The sequence below is a fragment of the Lathyrus oleraceus genome, chromosome 5, assembly GCF_024323335.1.
Source record: "Lathyrus oleraceus cultivar Zhongwan6 chromosome 5, CAAS_Psat_ZW6_1.0, whole genome shotgun sequence".
Classification (NCBI taxonomy): domain Eukaryota; kingdom Viridiplantae; phylum Streptophyta; class Magnoliopsida; order Fabales; family Fabaceae; genus Lathyrus; species Lathyrus oleraceus.
In genome coordinates, this window is record NC_066583.1 from 48,029,159 (window position 1) to 48,044,044 (window position 14,886).

The window sequence follows — 14,886 nt, forward strand, 5'->3', positions numbered from 1 at the left end:
TAGATGTACATATCATCGGTGATGAATTGAAATCCAACCGATCTGTACCAAGCCATATAAGTACGACTTGGTTTTACCTCATTTGGCATGACTGCGTCAGTTAAGACATGGTCATGACGGTGCTTCCACTTGCGACACTCCGATCTTGCGAAGGTTTGCCAAGGGTTGAAGTTCCATTGGTCGTTCACTTTACGCATATGCCATTCTCCTAGGCTAGCTGGGGGATCTGGGATATTCTGGACCATACCGAACTGCAGCTTCACACGATCGGTGTTGTGCATCTCCACTGTTGTGAACCGTATTATCGGTGTGCATGCTGTCCATACGGCTGCGTCTTCAGGGTTGACCTCATGCTCATGATCCAGATTAAGGTATGGACGCCAAATGAACTGAAATGTTAAAGAAGATAGGATTTAAATGAATGTAGAAAAAGTCAACATAATATGACGAAGTAATGAAGTTATTTTGCTTATGTCTGTCGGTCGAAGGTGATCCAACAGGTTGCGATACTGAGTAATACAATGTCTCGGACATCTGCTGTAACTCATACCGCGTGCCGACCATCTACACCAAAAAGTTAAAATAAATTAGTTATAGGTACTAAACTGTAAGGAAGTAAGTAAAGATATAACAATTTAAACAACTTACTTTTTTGCATATGGAAAAGTGAAAGGGTTGTTATTGACCGGTGCTAGAGACGGTAGTCTTGACCATCCCCATGCTTGTAGCAAAACAACACATCTAGAAAATGTAGATGTGTCTTTGTGGGAGTTTTTGCACAACGAACTATAGAGATAGGCTAGACATGCGGATCCCCAACTGTAACTACCTATTCTATCTACATGTCTAAGTAGAGGTAAGTACATAATATGCATGCTAGAACCACTACCTTCGGGAAATAAAAAGGATCCTAGTAACAACATAATGTAACACCTAGTTTTTATTATTCGAGCATCTTCGGTAGAATGCTCATCTAAATATAAACTATTATAATATGACTTTAGGCGTGAGAGTAGTATACCTTGACCTCTAGCATTATCATCTAACAAATCAGTTTCTAAAAGCTCCATGCAAATTGAACTTGCATAGTTGGTCTTACCATTAACAACTTTGCCTTCAATTCGTAGTCCTAAAAGCATGTAGACGTCTTCCAACGTCACGGTACACTCACCGGTTGGAAACCAAAATGTGTGTGTCTCTGGCCTCCATCTTTCGCATAAGGCTAGAATGAACTTGTTATCTATAGACCAAGACATAATCTTGCTAATCTGACCAAAACCGGCGAGTTCAACATAAGGTTGAATCATCGGGTCCATTGGGACAAATTCGTGGACTCGAGTTCGAAACCTTGATACATCCTATAATAGAAATAATATAACACTTGACTAAGTTGGTATTTCAAAATAAAATGGGGTTGGTGGAGATGAAACATAAAAAATTAGTATAAGAAAAAACTTACGTATGTTGCGATGTTTGCAACTGTTCCTCTGTGTGCTTCGTCCATTGTGAGTAAAGACATATTGTTGGGGAGTTGGTGTAGATGAAATTGGAAGATGTTGTTGAAGATGAAATTGTAAAAGAAGTATTGTAGATGAAGTAGTGAGAATGTTGGTGTGGAAGAATTGTTGAAGGAGTGGATGTATTTATAGGCAAATGGATGAGAGCATAAAAATTTGTGTTTGCATGGTGTCTCCACCTCATTTGGCGACCATGTACAATCCTAAAGAGGGGGCGCCATTCAAATTGGCGACACCATAGGTACATGAATGCAAGGCTAGTTCTAAATGCTTGGTTTCGAGGACTGACTCCATGGGGTCACCACTTGAATTGGCGACCATGTACAAGCCTTAAGTGTAGGCACCAAACCAATTAGCGACACCATCTGCATGTCTGACACGTGGCATTCTTGTCTCATGCATGCTGAACAACTCACTTGTGGATGGCTTGCATGATTGACACATCATCTCTGACTATGTTACATGTCCGACACGTGTCTGTCTTATCTCCTGCATGCTGATAACTAGCTTCTTGATAGCTTGCATGGTTGACACATCATCTCAGACTGTCTTGCATGACTGACACATCATCTAAGACCTAGCTTACATGTCAGATACGTGGCTGTCCGGTCTCCTGCATGCTGAAGAGTCACTTGTTGATAGCTTGCATGGTTGACACATCAACTCACACTGTCTTGCATGACAGACACATCATCTCATGACTAGCTAGCATGCTTGACACATCAGCTCACACTGTCTTGCATGACAGACACATCATCTCATGACTAGCTAGCATGCTTGACACATCAACTCACACTGTCTTGCATGACAGACACATCATCTCAGAACTGGCTTGCATGCTTGACACATTATCTCAGAGTAGCTTCAATGTCCGACAATCATCTCAGAACTAGCTAGCATGTGAGACACTGATACCATCTATTTAAGTGTCTTACTATCAACATCCAAGACACTTCACTCACATTCATCTGCACTTGCAAAATAGTTTTCATCTCCAAAATGTCATCTTCATCATTATACAGTGTCAATGTTCACTGCAACGGTGAAACTTTTGAGTCTGAGCTTCATGGTTTTTGTTTTAGAAACACTGATACCATTAGAATCACGGTGAAGAGAAATGCAACCTTTTTGCATTTGAAAAAAAGAATACAATCCTTTATAGGATCAGGTATTGTGTCAAAGATCACATATCAAAATCCTATATTTTTTGAGAATGGTCAATGCAAGTTTTTCCCCCTTAAGGCACGAGACGATGAAGATGTTGAAAACATGTTTCTTAGTCATGAACATTCAGGCATGGATTGTATCGAGTTGTACATTACTCTACAACCATGTATACCGTCTCAACAATCTCAACTAACCGATCAGGATGCAGCTGGTGAAGATGCTGCAGATGATGCACAATGGTCAGATGAACTCAACCCAGAAGCAGAAGTAAAAGTCGGCGTTGTTGATGAAGAAGAAGAGGAGACCGAGATACAGGTTGATCACATGCTGAACAACGACGATGAAGATGATGCTCAACCACCACCAATACCTCCTAGTCATGCCTATAATCCTCCTCAACATATGACAAATATTGATCTTCACGACGATGAAACATCCGACAGTGTCTTCTATAATCTGTATCCGAGACCAGTAGGCGAATTAAAGGTGGGAGATATGTTTCGTACCAAAGAAGAATGTCTCTTGGCAATCAAAAAATTCCACATGAACAACTTTGCTGACTTTACAGTGAAACACACTGATTCTAGAAGGTATGTTATCGAATGTCGTAACATGCTTTGTAAGTTTCGTTTGACTGCATCTTACAAGAAGAAAAATGACTCTTGGGAGATCGCTTCAATAGACCCACCGCACAGTTGCATTTCAACTAACGTTGAACAAGATCACCGTAAACTGAGCACAACTTTGATATGTCAAGACATTCTGCCATTGGTAAATAAAGACCCATCAGTGAAGGTGAGTATAATTATATCCCATATCCGAACAACATATAATTATACTCCATCTTATAAGAAAGCATGGATTGCAAGGACAAAGGCTGTTGAACAGGTTTTCGGCAACTGGGAGGATTCATTCAAGGAATTACCACGGTTTTTATGGGCACTAAAAACTTATGTCCCGGGAAATGTGGCAATTATGGAGACAGTGCCAGCAATGATGCCAGACGGAACCTGTGCTACAGGTAATAGAATATTTCACCGTCTCTTTTGGGCATTTGACCCGTGCATCAAAGGTTTCGCTTTCTGCAAACCTCTCTTGCAAATTGATGGCACTTGGTTATACGGAAAATACAAGGGTACTTTGCTCATGGCGGTTGCACAAGACGGTAACAACAATGTATTTCCCATTGCCTTTGCTCTTGTTGAAGGTGAAACGGCTGGTGGATGGGGTTTCTTTCTTCGACATCTCAGAACGCATGTCGCTCCACAAGCCAATCTATGTTTGATTTCTGATAGACATGCTGCCATTGAAAGTGCCGACAACAACCATGACAACGGATGGCATGATCCTCCTTCTATACATGTCTACTGTATCAGACACATTGCACAAAACTTCATGCATGCTATAAAAGATAAGAATCTTCGCAAGAAGGTGGTGAATGCTGGGTATGCTTTAACTCAACCGTCATTTCAATATTATCGTGATGAAATTCGACTGTCTAATGAAGACGCGGGGAGATGGATAAATAACATCCCAGTAGAGCAGTGGACAAGAGCATTTGACGGTGGTTGTCGATGGGGCCACATGACAATAAACATTGTGGAATGCATGAACGGGGTTTTCAAAGGAATTCGAAATCTGCCGATAACCGCCTTGGTAAGATCAACCTATTATAGGTTGGCTTCTATGTTCGCAACCAGAGGTGAAAGATAGAGTGCAGTGTTAATGTCCGGACAAGTATTCAGTGAGTGTTGCATGAAGGTCATGAAAGAGGAGAGCATCAAAGCTACGACACACGCTGTAACAGTGTTTGACCGTCATAGACAAAATTTCAGCGTCCAGGAAACAATGGGCAACAACGAGGGGAGACCAAATTTAGCCTACGCTGTTAGACTACACAGAAGTTGGTGCGATTGTGGAAAATTTCAGGCCTTCCGCATACCTTGCTCCCATGTCATTGCAGCATGCGCTTATACTCGTCAAGACGCTTACACCCATTTATCTGATGTGTACAAGGCCAACACCATCATGAATGTATATAGTCAAAGCTTTTCAGTACTACCAATGGAGGATTACTGGCCTCCATATGAAGGAGATATTGTTTGGCACAATGAAGAGATGCGTAGAAAGAAGAAAGGAAGGCCAAACAGCACACGTATCAGAACAGAGATGGATTCCATAGATAAACTGATAAGATTATGTAGTATCTGTCGTCAACCAGGACACAACAAAAACAACTGTCCCAATCAAGGAGCATCATCTAGATCTTAAGCTTTTTATAACATTGTATCTAGATCTTAAGCTTTTTGTAACATTGTATTTCTGTAACAATCAATCATTATATATCATTAAGTTCTTGTTACAACGAGTTTCATAACCAACATCAGTACAAAACATCTGAAAACATAAATAATTCTAACTGATTACAACAATCAAATTAATGTCGTCTCGACCGAACATCATTTCCCTAGCATCCTTATCAGTCTTCATTCGCACCCAACCAAAGATATTGTCAAGTCTCTCAATACTTCTGATTTTTTCCCCTTCTGGTATTTTCCCGTCTAACCATTGAACCAGCTCCCTCTTCAGTTGATCTAACGTGGTGATGTTCCAAAACAGCATCAGCAATTGAGGTTTGTCTCTCGCATAAATCACCTTACCGTATCGGCGACGAATACCAAACATGATAGCCAAATGATTATATGAGTTGTGAAACAATTGGTCACATAACGCATCTATTTATAAGACAAAAAAGGCATTTTATGAGGGAGTCGCCAATTGAGTTGGCACCTCCTCTTAAAACCTACACATAGGCGCCAATTGGATTGGCTAGGGCACCTGCCCTAGCCAATCCAATTGGCGCCTCCATTCAAGTTTTAACAACAGTCGCCATATGAACAACTTTCATGTTCATCAAAAATCCATTTGAAACTTGGAAGCTCATCATTCATTTCAAAACATTATAGGTCATTTTGACAGAAACCCTAATTTTGGGTCAAGTTCGCAGGGACCTAACTCATTCATTTTTAATTATTTTGAGGTGGGACCAAGTGCATTGGAAAATTTAAGATGCCTACTTCAAATGTTATGTTGGACAAAATTTCATATTTCTAAAAGAAACACATGCGATAATGCAAGACATTATAGGTCAGATAATAGTTGAAAAACTCAGAAGTCCAACTTCAACTACCCATAACTTTCTCATAAAAACTCCAAATGATGCAAACTTTATGTCCAAATTCATTGTCTTGAAAAGATCTACAACTTGCATGTTGGAGGTTTTTCCATTTGAAGCTTTTTTAAGAGAGTCGCCAATTGAATTGGCGCCTCCTCTTAAAAATTACACATAGGCGCCAATTGGATTGGCTAGGGCAGGTGCCCTAGCCAATCCAATTGGCGCCTCCTTGCAATTTTTAAGAGGAGTCGCCAATTCAATTGGCGCCTCCTCCTAAAAGTGGGGTAGATTGGGAAATTTTCTGAAAACTGGGGTATTTTGGGATTTTTTCCGAAAAAGTGGGTTATCTCGGTAAAAAAACCTAGTAATAGGACCTCTCATTTTAAAATTTCAAATATCTCCCACCTTTTTTTTCCAAATTTTCTCACTTTAATATAATTCTCTCTCTCTTTATTTTCTCTTCCCTTTTTTTTAAATATAAATAAAAAAAATTAAACTTCTTTTTAATGTAATAAATAAAAACACATAACAATGTTGAATTTCAAAACACACAAATTTAGTCTCAAAAGAAAAACATTATTATTTTATAATTATTAAAAAACTATTCATACTTGTTAACAAATTATTTATAGTTATAAAATTAATAAATTATTTAGACAACTAACGAATCATTATCAACACAATATCTATTTTATTTTTAATTAATAATTTATATAATTATTGTTTATTTTACAATTAAGTATTTCACTTCAAATAGACATGTGTATCTAAACATATTTTATATTGTATCAAATTAAATAATACTCCATAAGTGGCACAACTAACTTTTTATATAACGAGTCGCTGTGAACAATATCTATTTTATTTAAATAAACACGTGTATTTATTTAGAAAAAAATTATTTATTTTTAAATATCAAAATTTCCTTTTTTTTCCTTTCTTTTGTATGGGTACTTAATACAATTGAATTTATATGATCATGATTCCTTTTATAAATATGTAGCTCATTTATATTTTATACCGAATCAAATTGGATAATACTCAATAATAGTAAATATAACTAACTTTTCATCTCATGGATCATTATCAGGACAATATTTATTTTATTTTAATCAACAATTGTGATTTTTAGAGATAATTTTTTTTTCTCCTTTCAACAAATTCTTTTTTTTTCTTTCAAATTTTTATGTGTATTTAAATAGATCTTATATCATATTAAATAAATTTACCCGTGCAGACGCACATGTATCTTTCTAGTTATGCCATTGAAATACACAAATGTATGATGTGGATATGTAATCATTATGGTTAGTGTTAAAAAAATGAAATTAGAGACCCTATTTATAGAAGTTGTATAGCAATAAGACCTTACAAATATGATCATATTTGCATGAAATACTTCAAAGATACATATTCAGATATGCCTTTTTTCTCTTTCAAAAAGTAAGGATCTCCCGAAGAAGCATTTTCGGATAATCCCCTATTTTGTTTTTTTAATTAATAAAAAAAGTGCATTCAGAGATGCATCTCTGAATCTACCCAAAAATTATGCAGAACAGAACCATGCTAATTATGCAAAGCAAAATTTGAAAAACAAAAAATGTCCAAAAAATACCATCCAATTTTACAATATTATGTCGTGTGCTACTTACAAAAAGTGTTACTTTGAGTTGGTGAACGCATCAAAACATATGTTAGAGAGTCTGGAAAATGTGAGTCAACATGTTCAAATTATGAAGGAGACCGTCTCGTGGAGTTGTCACTTTGAGTTGGTTTTACTTTTTTAGGGGCACTTTTTGTTTTAACGGGTTCCGACCGTGGTTTCAAATTCGATGTTTCTGGATATGCAATCTCCCTAAGTTGCTCTTTGATGTGCAATTTCATGATGTCATCAACTTTCATGAATCTCTCTTGGATCACTTTCCACTCGATCATGATATATATGTTTGATTTATCATGCTTCATCACACCATCATTATCAAAATGAAGCCTTGTCCAGTGAGTGCAAACTTCTTCCATACATATTAGTTTTTAAGTTTCAACTTCTTTAAGATAAGCGAGACTGTTGATCTGGTAATCTTTGCACATTCTGCATGGCCTCGCTTTGAGATTTCTTTAGCTTGCCTAAGCGAGGTTGTTGTCTTTGCACAACTGAGAGTTTATGCGTGCTCTCGCTTTGAGCTCACTTTGGTTTGACTAAGTAAAAGTGTTGTTTTTGAAGAATTTTGAGTTTCTGTTTGCTCTGGCTCTGGGCTCTCTTTGGAGCTCGCTTTGAAACTCGTTTTGAGCTCGTTATGCGAGGTTGCTGAAACTTACTTCCTTGCTTTGCTTGACCAATCTTCTTGACTTGCACAAACACGTACAAAATTGGTTGGAATTAGGTGTAAAAGGTAGAAACTAATAATTTTCCTAATAAAACTAGTATTTCCACTATAGTTGGATTTTTGATAAGAAAAACTTGTGAAACAAGTTAATAAGTGTCCTCGTTCAATACATTTACCATATTTTGACACTTATCATTTATGCCACCGTAAAAACATCCGACCGCGTCATATTATCTGGTATTTTCTTGAAATCATATGTGTGATGTTCAGAACTGTCACAAGTGGAGCAAATAATTTAAAGACCTTCATACTGCACGTTGTGCCAGTGGTCATTAACATTGACCTTTTCGACAACCGACAAAGTCAGATTAATCTCCACGCAAATTCTCGCAAACTTTTCTCTTCCTACATTCAAAATAAGATGTAATGTTCGCTATATGCTCTTAAAACACGTCTTCCTATGTTTTTGTCTTTAAGATTACAAAAACGGTGTCTTTTAAATTGTTAAAATATTGTGTTTCTGATTTTAATATTTAAAAATTGCTCAATGATGAACATAATTATAGTATTTTACTTGACATCAAGAGTATAAATATCAATTTGAGGTCTTTTTGATGCTCAAGATATGATAGGGGATGAAATATGATAAAAAGTTGATAAGAATAAGATAGAGATAAGGTTAAATTTATTCTATCATGTTTTTTTTGAGTTGTTAATATATAAGAATCAACAAAACTAGTTTTATAAATTTTTTCTATTGTTGTTTTTAACTAAATAGAGAAATTAAAGTCTTACTCATTTTATTTTGTGATTATTTTATTAGAATTGAAAATCCTGTGGAAACCCTAATTTTTCTCTTGTCATAAAACTAAAACTAGATCTTGTTTTGAGGAAAAATAATTTGTTATAAAGATGGTTAATTGGCCTCTGTTCTGATTTTGAGTTGTAAATTTAGAGCATTTCTCTTTCCACCCTTATATGTGCATACAACACCCTTGAAAATCCAAAACTACCCTTCATGTGTCCGGAGATGCATCTCCGGATGCACCAAAAATCACGCCAACCTTTTCTTTTCTAAGTTTCACCTCAGTTTTAAAAAAATTATGGTCCGTAGATGCATCTCTGTGTATTGTTTGGGTGTACTCGGAGATGCATCTCAAAAATGCCCCCTGAATCATTTCAGAACATGACCATTGTCCCAACATCATAATTTTTTGAGGTCAACTTATATTAAAGTAAAATCAAAATAAAATGAAGTTATATTAAAGTTAAATAAAAGCAAGAAGTCATACATTATTCCAAAAAGTCAAGACTATACATAACATTTGTTCGAAAATACAAAAAATAATACATCCAAACATAAACTAACTATTGGGTAATGTCTAACCCCATCTCTTCTCCTCCTGTATTGCACGACATTATGTAACTCGGAAACCATGAGCTCCACGAGGGCCAACTGGATAGTACCATCCTTAAAGAGTCATGCATCTATGGCTCATCTACCTATCTCCGTAACATGTCAACATGTCATCGTTACACTATAAATCTACTCATCATGAACCTCAAGTATCTCCTGGTTAATTGGCCTAGGTGGTATTCCAGGAGCGTCTGGTGTCACGATAGGATGTGACACCCTATAGAATCATGTCATGTAGCCCTTGATATAAGCCTAATGTACATGAGCTGGCTTCCGACGACACTGCTATGATACCTGATGACTCTCGAAATCATCCAGCATCGCTTGTAGATCCCAGTGGCAGACCCTGGGAGAAGAGGATTCACTAGGAGGTCTCGGAATAATCTGCAAGTAGCCAAACTGGTGTATCACTCGCTCGGGAAGATAAAGATACATAAGAGATGATCCACATGCCAATCATAAGGAGTATAAGGAAATGACGTTAAACTGACGTGTCTGACGGTGACCCTCGTATGGGTAGAAGCAAACGTCATTTGGTACCATACACCAAGATAGACTCTGAATTGGTCGACCACACCATTCCCCCTGTATGGAATAAAAGTGGTTGTACGTGACCAATCATCATTGTTGGTAGGTGCAACTTCCCATCCGATGATGCGAGGGAAATGAGAGATGACCCATCCCTAAAAGTGATTCAGATACAATATTAATAACAAATGTAACAAATGATATATAGAAATATTAGTAAAAAGAAATTACCGTAAGAAACATGCACTCTTTGTCATATGCTTTGTCTTCCAAAGGCAACTGTCGCCCATCTTCAAGTACAAGTAGATCAAACATGCGCCCCCTAGTTGTACTTGTGAATCACAGTCAGGTCGGTTAAGTACTTAAGGTAGACCACATCGAGATAAGTTGAACTTTTGTCCATAAACATGGATTACGCCTCGCTTTAGAATTTGCACCCTCGTGTTTGAACTTGCAACCCCACGTTGCAATTCGTGTCTCTCATATCTTTTCGACCGTTTCACCATCGATTAAACCATTTTTAATATCAAAACAAAAACATTTAATCATTTTCAAACATCTTTCATAAATCAGATGAAAAAGGAACACAATTTAATGTCTACTACTCTTTTCCTCGATTGTTTGGATACGAGCTATCTAGCTCGAGCATTCGAGCATTCGCCATCCGTTTAAAACTCCTAACCTAATTCATCTTGAACCTCTTCCTTAATCGAATCTTAAGTGATCTTATTTTCATAATAAATCGAACAAAAGGAACGATTTAGTGTCTACTATTCTTTTCCTCTGAATGCTTGGATACGAGTCATATAGCTTGGCCATTCAAGTATTCGTCTTCCATTCAAAATATCTTAATGATATCTAACCCTTTTACAATTAATTGGGTGAAAAAGGAACACTTTAGTGTCTACTACTCTTTTCCCCGATTATTTGAATCCGAGTTGTCTAACTCGACCATCCGAGCATTCGTCATCCATTCAAAAACATCTTAACCAATCAAAATTGTCTTTCCTTTCCCCCAATCAAAAACCTTTTCACAAATGAACACTGTTTAGTCCATTCTACCGCGATACAAACAAACGCTTAAGTTTCCTATGCGCGAGCATACAATCAATGTTTAACCGCTAGAAAGCGACCTAAATATTTGTGCACTAAAATCAATCAACCAACACTAATTTTCTACCATGAACTACATAGATTTAAGTTCTCCATCGCACCTAGGGATACGTAGGAGTGAGATTCAACGTCTCGCCAAGCATTATAACAAAAAATCCAAAAATATAATTTGTCATGTTAGAACTACGTCACTTTGATTTTCTCATTGCACCTGAGGATACGTAGGAGCAAGACTCGCAATCTTGTTAATCACCATAATATTTTTTTTACGACCTTTTCCTTTTTCTTTTCAGATTTCAATAACTCAAAGAAAACAAATAAACATTCTATCGCAAATCTAACTAAATGGTTCATGTTGAGTATAACAGATGTGAGGGATGCTAATACATTCCCCTCGCATAATCGACTCCCGAACCCGAATTTGATTACGATAATCATTTCATTTTTATTTAAGGGTTTTTATCAATATTTCCCTTTCCTTTTCGAATAAATAAATTTCGGTGACGACTCTGTTATCATTATAAGTATGCGAGCGCTCGTGATATTTTTTGCACCGCGACAGCTGGCGGCTCTCCAAAGAGAGTAGAGCCTAATTTAGTTAATTTTGCAATGAGCGTTAGCTTTGTTTACTTGCTTTCTTCTACCTTCTTTTCTTTATCTCTTTTATGTTATTAATATTGTCTACCTGCTATTATTTTCTCTTTGTTTTTATTTTGAGAGTTTTATCGATATTTTCTCTTTCCTTTTGGAATAAATAAAGTTCGGTGGCGACTCTATTTATCATCTCGAGCGTGTGAGCGCTCCAGTTCATTTTTCATGTCGCGATAATATGAAAGAACAGCGTCTGGAGATGCATCTCCGGACCACCTACAACAGTTTGAATAAATGTTGTTTACGGAGATGCATCTTCGAACACATCTTTTACGCATATGAAAATGCATCTACGAATTAAATTTTGACATAATAGGGTGTCTCTTCAATTTGGACTGAGAAATGACTAAAATAGGTGCATCCGAAGATGCATATTAGGACGCTATGAGCATTATGATCTTTTCATAGTGGTGTGAGATAACACTTTAGGGTGGAAAGAATTTTTGTTCTAAATTTATATACCTTAACTTTGGTTTAAACCCTAACCCTCCATATCACTTTCAAAACTGAATTTGGGCTTGTTCACTAAAAACAATTGGTAGAGTTAAGAGCTTAAAAGCTCATATAAAAATTCTTCATCAAGAAAAAATTCACAGAAATTAAAGCACAAGATAAATGATCCAAATTGAAGAAATCGTAAGATAAAGTGAAAGAGATATTAAAAAAAACAAGAAAACTTGAGAAACATGTATTGATGAGTTAAAATACTTAAAAGCAACCATTAAAGAGGTCTTAAGAATCTACCCTAAAGGTCAACTTATAATTCCAAGGGAGTGTACACAAAATTGTGTGATGAATGGTTATCATATACCAATAAAAAGTTAAGTCATAATCAATGTTTTGAAGACGTTCCATTTGATGCGTGAAGGAGAATTTGTCATGGTATAAATTATGGTAGGACAAATATTGAATTGACTCTTGCTATGTTGTTGTATCATATTGATTGGAGACACTTCCTAATGGAATGAATAGTGAGGATTTGGATATGACTGAGCTATTTGGAGCAGTTATAAGAAAATATGACTTGTAATTGATTTCAATTATTTCTTTCATTGCAATAGTGCTGAAAAGTGGAAACTTTCCATGGTAAGGAAAAATTTAGGAATTAATTTAGGGGCTACTTTGTACGCCCATAGGGGAAAAAATAAAAAGTGTCCATGAAATCCGAAAATACATCTTTGGCTAGACCTATAATACACACACTTCAGCACTTTGTAAGTGAACCACCCTCATTTTATCTAAAACTAGTTCAGAGATACTTCTTTGTAACAATGTTAGGGTGATTATGTAAATATACGGAGATATATCTCCGGAATAAGCTCTATTTTGTCAAACCAAAAATAATTGTGCAATTGAAAGAACAACATAAATTAGCATCAAAATACTTAACATTACAAAGATAATTTCTATCATAGATTTAACATTACATTACATTACGAATAAATAGTTCAAGACGTTTTGACATTTTTAGAATACCTTCGATTGATATTGCAATCGTCGCATCCACTTCAATCAGACCCTTTGTTTCGTAATAGTAAAATGGACTCCACATAACCTTTAAATCTCCATGCATCTTCAACTCAAACTTATTGAATTGTATCTTCCATTCGACGTCAAACGAGGATGAACGATACTCGAGCTTGACAACTCTTTGATGGTCTGAATATCGTAGGAGATTATCCAATTTGGATTTCAGATCGACGAGAGGTGTGTCCTCGGTGACTCTAAATTGAAGCGGGGCTTTGCGCCATTAAAATACACAATGCAAGATGACAATATGTATTCATTCTAGTGTGGTGTGTTTTTGTAAACAACATGAGATGAGATATCCCATATTTATACAAGTTTTAGATAATTATGGACCTTAGAAATCCTATCATGTCTCAAAGGATATTTCAGATATGTATTTCCGAACACATCCTTTTTTTTAATATCCTTTTTCGTCCTGTATGTTTATCCCGAGGTTCATTTTGGTCCCTTAACTTAAAAAAAGTCCACATTGGTCCCTTAAGTCATCAAAACGTACCATATTAGTCCTTTTTGTGTAATTAGCAATGAATTAGCGACCAAGTTTTGAGTTTTTCTGTCGCTAATTTGACGAAAAGAAATAATATGACATATTTAGAAAAGTTAATGGACTAGTATGGACCTTTTATAGTTAAAAGACCAAAATGAACCTTGAGGTTAACATACGGGACCAAAGAGGATATTATACATTTTCTCTCTCTTCAAAATTAGGGTTTCTACAGAGATGCATTTTCAAATTATCCCTTGTTTTGTAGTTTTTGCAATTAAAATGGGGTGAGTCCGAAAATGCATCTCCGGAATCGCCCGACAGACCCGCTGTTCGTGCAGAACCAGTTATATGCACAGACAAAGATAATAGTTTGAAACATAACTTTTTTCTTCTAATTCGAAATGGAATTTTTTCCTAGAAACCGTATCTTGTCAGATTAATAGACACCCTATATTATATGCACTTGATATGTGACCCATATCAGGGAAGCACATCCAGTTTTTCACCAGTGTCGAACCGCTAACACAAGGAATAAGAGCATTGTCAATTGCATCGAAATGTTATTTTTTCCTATATAGAGATGTGTATGATTCCCTACGTGTCTTTTAACTCTTTGAGAAGTTGTTGGCGAACAAGAGTGTGATTATTCTCTCCTTTATCGAGCAAAGATGACATACATTTGGGATGACCTACTAATTTATGACACAATTCGTGATTATATACCAGAAACCACATTAAATTTCCATGTACTATTTGCCTTAAGGTATCCACGCACCCTAAAAGGGCACTCACACTTTCTCGTTTCTTTGTCATCCTATTTCAACTTTCGAATAGGTTGTTAGTATGTACTTGCCACTTTTTTTACATCTTATTGTTACAAATGTATGCTTATATCATAACCACTATCAGACCTCCAAATTACAACGCCAAACCCCAATTTGCCGGCCTCCGTGCGGATCCATTTGAGCATATGTTCT